At 46.3% G+C, this 5,871-nt stretch overlaps 1 pseudogene across 1 annotated transcript; it reads right to left on the reverse strand.

The window, feature by feature from the left end:
• Positions 1 to 1,065: 1,065 nt before the first annotated feature.
• On the reverse strand, positions 1,066 to 4,058 carry LOC309572701 (NHP2-like protein 1; annotated as a pseudogene). The gene is made up of 3 exons: positions 4,050 to 4,058; positions 1,895 to 2,016; positions 1,066 to 1,324 (listed from the first exon to the last, which is right to left on the reverse strand). The product of its transcript is annotated as an NHP2-like protein 1 (transcript).
• Positions 4,059 to 5,871: the final 1,813 nt, after the last annotated feature.

Below are 5,871 nucleotides of genomic sequence, written 5' to 3' on the forward strand. Positions count from 1 at the left end.
TGTTTAAAGCTCTGTTCCTCCGGCTGCTCCCCACTCCTGCCGCACACCGCTGGAGCTAGCCTGGGCTGTGGTCAGTAGCGGTCACTGCGACAGGGCTTGAGCATATGGATCTACCCAGAAGTAGTAAACTATAAAATGCTGGTAACTTGTACAATAAACTGGCTTTGCTTGCAACACCCAGCAGAGTCTGTGCCTCTTCAGTCTCCGCACTTCCCTAGGAAGCCCAACCTCAGTGGTAACAGTATCTGCAAAGAAAAATGAAGGAGTATGAATTACTGCACTGCAATAGCCTTTAGGTAACTTCTGAGCACTTTAGTTTTATAAGCAGAAACAATCCAGTTAGTTGCAAATGCTTCACCAAGGGAATGACAGTTCTATTTAGCTTTGCAGTGTTTTTTCTTTAAGTCAGTATTTAAAAATAACCAAGTTAAGAGAGGTCCCGTTGTGTACTGCTATAAGATTTCTGCTCCCCGTGCATCTCTTACAGAAGTCTCTTACTTGGTTTCAACAAGGGCTGTGCTACACCTGCTGATCATGGCTCCACCTGCTGCTACACAGTAGCTGCTGCCTGCCTTATACCCGGCCTGTAATGCTCCATTAATGACTCCAGCAACTTAAACATGAGGAACCTTTTCCTGAGTAGCCTAAATTGTTCAGAAACACAGAGTTACTCACACCTGCTGGAGGCTGAAACTTAGCAGAAATACTAGAACACAGAGAAAGCTGATGGGTGGGTTAAAAAAGCCCTGAGCAGGCAGACAGGAAGACAAGGGTGGGAGGGTTTTTTCTTTTAAACATAAAACATAAACATAAAACAGGAAACACAGTTGTACAATCAATCAGTTTTCAAGAAGTAATACAATGAGAAAGAACGTGTTGGAGTGGAATAATAGAAAAGCAGGGGTATAGGAGATGGAAAAACTAAGAATTAAGCCATTATTAAACAAAAATGCGGCATTTTGAAATTAAACACTGATACCAAAACTATCATCTCAGATGAAGCTAAACATGAATTTCCCCTAATTTGCACTTTTCTATTTCACACACACTTACACTCATGGACACTTAGACCAAGAGTCTTTCTGTAGCTTCCTGTACAGACTGGACCTGAGGCTTTAGCTGTGATCCCTCCTTGATGGTGATGGAGCAGGCGATGACAGGCCAGGAAACACCACATGCCCGGCCCAGGGCTTGCTTGGAGCGCACAAACATGTAAGGAACATTCTTGTCCTCACAGAGGAGAGGTGCAGGATGATTCCCAAGGGCTCCACATCTGCTGCCACCACAATGAACTCTGCTATGCCTCTGTTCAGTGTTTTGGTGGCTGTAAAAGAAACCGGAGAGTCTAGGTCTTTCTGGAAAGAACATCTAATGTGTAACAGTTTCAGGAGATGTGGAAAGTGGCCTCAGTGGGAAGGAGATCTAGTGCATGGGACATGGGTTCTAAGAGATTACAGAGTTTCTATCCTTGGGTATTGTGGGTTTTTTACAAGTTTGACTATGTGAAACCCCAAGCAAATGTGAAGGGAGCCACTCTCTGAGCAGGTTGCACTAGAGATACCCTCAAACCCTTATGGTTCTGAACTGGCTAGGCAACTGGTAATCCCAGCACCACACCACTGAAGCATGCATGATTACAAACCATGCACCAAGAACACAATTTGGCAATCTACAAGAACTGCATAAAACTGTTCTAAAGATTACATCTTAGTTCTGTCCCTGAATATAGTTTAAGCAGGCTTGAAGGAGGAGAAAGGAGACACACCACCAGCAATAGCCAGATCTATATAAAATGAGTGATTCACAGCTACAGAGAAAAGATAATCTCTACCCATGGCATCTCAAAAAATCCTTGTTATGAGTTGTAACACACTTTGCAACACACTAGTCTCACCTTCATTGGCTCCCTCTTGTAGCTGCTTATAGTTGCAGGATTGCTGCACAAGATCCAGCAGTGTTTTGGTGAGCTGTGCATCTAGCCAGTGGGTAAGCTTTTGGATTCACTTCTGACTCACTCTAAAGGAAAAATAAATATTACAATAGGAGCAAAGGAGGCTTTGTTCCAATCAACACTGCACAGGCATCATGTCCACCACATACATTGATTACTGGAGTCATGTCATTATTCTCATCTGCTCTGCACATACAGAAAAAACACCACTGCATTTTATTCCTAAAAGAGTAAGGATTCTTCTTCTATCAAAGTGAAAGGGAAAAGTAAGAAAGATATGCTTCACATCAAATTCAACAGTGTATCTACTCACACATCTACATCCTACAAACCAGCAGCAGTGCACTTATTGGGCAGTCTTCAGGTGTTTTATACCACAAAGACTACACAAAATGAAGCACTTCAGTGTACATATTAAAACACTAACAAAAAACTTGAAGAAATCCCCGGAAGGGAATGCATCAGTGTTAAGAATGTATTGTGATGTTGGTTTTTTGCATGTTGCATAATGTTAGAAAAACTTTACCTAGGTTCTGTAATGTAATACAAGATACAGAATGTCTATTGTTTATGTAGTCAATTTAGAAAACATAGGCAGAGAAAGTCTTCACATTCCTGGACTATCTTATCAGAGAAGAAGGAAAACCAGAAACCAGAGAGAAGAATTTATGGAGGGAGCAGAGACGGAATGGAGCCAAGGAGGAAGATAAGGCTGATGGGATGATACACAGAAACTCCAAAGAATTTATGAATCATGCATGATTGTGATGAATATGCAATAAGAGATGTACTTTTAAAGACAATCTTTTGGATGTAGAGGGGTGCCTTTGGATCTCTGCCAAAGCACCCAGCCATAATACCCTTTTTGCTATTGTCTCCTAATTGTCCCTTTTATTAAACTTTTTTTTTTAAGTCTTATAAAGAGTGAACCTCGTTTTCCACATCAGGATTATTTCTGCAAACCACAAAGAGTGTGTAAACATTAACATCAGCAGCGGGGTGGCACAGCAGCGAGGTCACAAGAAGTGTTAGTGACTGGCACTGGCAGAGCCACAGCCTGTCCGGCTCCCGGCACTGTGCAGGGATGACCCCAGACGCTGAGTCCCCCTCTACCGGGTGTCCCCAGGACCGCCAACCCCCCGGGCCTCCTTCCCCGCAGCCAGCCGCACCCCCGCCCACCCGCCCGGCCTCCACGTGCTTCCTGCCGCGCAGGTGGCCTCCCTCTACCCCAAGGCCCTCCGGAGGAAGAGGGCTAGGAAGAGGAGGAGAAATAGCAGAAGAAGGAAGAAGAGGAGGAGGAAAAATGAGAAGGAGGAGGAGGAAGAGGAGGCTGGCGCCCAAAGCCACACAACATGGCCACAGCGCGTGCTGTGCGGGAAAAGGCGGGAGCGCTGCTGCGGCCGCTGGAAGGGAGGCGGCCCCGAGGGCGGCCGCGGGGCGGAGGCGCCTTCCCTGCGCGGGGCGGAGCCACACGGCAGCCCCGGCAGTGGCTGATGGCGGCGGGGCCAGCACGGGCCGTGCTGGGCGCTGCCGCTTCGCCCGCCGCTCTGCCTCGTCTGCGCTGTGGAGAACCTGGGCGACGGCAGCACCTCGGTGGGCAGCGCCTGCCCCGTCGCCCCTTCACGTGTGCGGCTGGGCCGCGGAGCATCCCCCCAGCGGGCCCCGCCCTGCCGGCTGGGCTGCCGCTCTCCTGCGCTCAGTTTGGGGCCAGGGCTCGGCCAGTGTGGCCCCTGGCCAGCCCTGTCGCCTCGGCACCCGGGCCCTGGTGGCCCTGTTCCCCTCAGGGTGGTGGGAGCAGCGCGGGGCTCGGGCGCAAGGCCTAACGGGCTGCTGCGTTTGATCCGTATCTGGTGCTCAAGAAGGACGTCCTGTCCCGTCTCCAAGGTGCCCTAGCCTGGCAGGAGGTGCCAGTCCAGCTGCTGGCACCAGACGAGAGGTGTGCATGCATTTGATAGGAACTCTCTTCAGTAAGAGCTCTGATGAGGCCTGGTGGAGCAGCACGGGGAAGGCAGTTACCTTTTGTTGAATACATATGATGCTTCCCCACATTTGAAGCCAAAAAAACCCAGCAAAAATATTGAGGTGCCTGTCCCCATACTTCCACCATTACGTTAGGTGTGTAGTTACTCCCTGCGGAAAACTCCCTGTCACTGATTTAGAATAGGTTAATTAATTTCCTCGTTCCCCAAGGAGCAGGACTGGCATGTTCATAAAGCTCTTGCAAGTTTTCCAGAGTGTCTCGATGTATCCGTGAAGTCCTTCTGGAGAATAAGGAATGTCTGGCATATGACTTTCCCGTGAATGCCCTCCATTCTGGTCTCATGCCTCTCAAGTTACATGAAGATTCATACAGAAATCGAGGTGTGAGCTTAAAAAGGTGTTGCAGGATTTAATATCAAATGCTCAAAACACAAATCTAGGCAGTGGGGTTTTTCCACACCATCACTGTACATTTGTAGAAATCCTTGTTGCTGTACAACTAGAACCTTTTGCTTTCTGGTGGGTCAGCCTCATAGCAAAATAGTGTTCAGCAGGATGTCAGAAAGTGTCTTTCCAGTAAGTCTTAGTGATCTTGAACATCTTTACTGGTTTGTGTTTGCATAGCGGTGCTATGGGAAATGTCTTTGAAACTTTAAAAATCTCGATTGAGAAGAAATAATGGTCTAAATGAGGAAATATAAGGCAGGAAGGGCAAGGTGGAGGGTAGGAATAAGACTGCCCTCAAAGCGCAAATATCCCAGATTCCTTTAATTCCACCATCTCATTTGCACATCAGAGATATTTCTTGTTCTTTGGGGAAAACTAACTTACAAGACCCTTTCCCTGCCTTGAAACACTGCGTAGTTCAAACAGTTGATTGCCCATAAATTGTGTTGTGCATGTTTTGAAAGCAGCTTTGTTAGAACTTTATGCAGGTTTAGTTCTTCTAATTGCACAAATATTTTTTAATGTTGTGTGCCCACATAATCCTTCAGAGAAGTGGAAAGAGTGGTGCTTATGGCCAATTCAACCCTACATTGTATGACCCTAACACAAAATACCCCAGAAGACAGGGAGGCTGTGCTTGCATTTCAATGCTCTTGTCTGCTTAAATAATTCTCTGAGAATTGTCTTTATGATTGGGTGGTTTGAGGACAGCTTTGGGTTTTACTGTACTTGGTGTAACTCCTAGAGCAGTTGGAATCCCAGTCTAAGCTTGGGGCTACAAACAAGGGCATGTTCATTTTCGATAGAGTTTGGATGAACCAAGGATCATTTGGTGCAAGAGTGTAAAAGGCACCCCTCAAAAGTTTGAGCAGTGCTGTGGATGAAGTATTAATAGTGAATTCAAGAAAATATATTTGGAAAGAGAATATTGGAATAAGCAAAGGCAGAAGAGGGTTAAGAGAGGTGGAGTGTGGAGTGTTATGTATGAGGAGGTGTATTTCAGATAAGCCTGAATTTCATGCAGCTAATATTGAAATGTTCACTAATGCTGTGTACAAATCTTTTCTAGAGTTACTAAGGTTTAGGCAGATGAGGCAGAAAATAAGTAATTTCTTCACCTGTCATAACATTGCTTTGGTTGTTCAAAATTCTGAGACATCGTGGAGTCCTCAGACAGGAGGTAGTTTGATTGGATGTATTGAAACAAGTGATTTAGTGTGCCAACAGGGGGAGAGATCCAAACCATATGCCTGACGCTATAGTTTGGAAGGAGCTGGGAGGTACAGTTTCTTGTCTGCTGGGGTGTAGTAGAGTGAGACTGTAATAAATGAGGGCCAGTTGTCCGCAAAAGTGATTAACTGGTAATTAAAAGAAAAGAGAACAAAACAAAAAGACCAGGTGGAAGAACCAGGAGGGGGAGTAGCCCTCTCCTCTTAACCCAGAGGCAGGAGGACCTCACTGTGGCAGGTTTCAATCACAGAAGGACTTCCCTG

Source organism: Coloeus monedula, assembly GCF_965178545.1.
Source record: "Coloeus monedula genome assembly, chromosome: 4".
Lineage (NCBI taxonomy): Eukaryota > Metazoa > Chordata > Aves > Passeriformes > Corvidae > Coloeus > Coloeus monedula.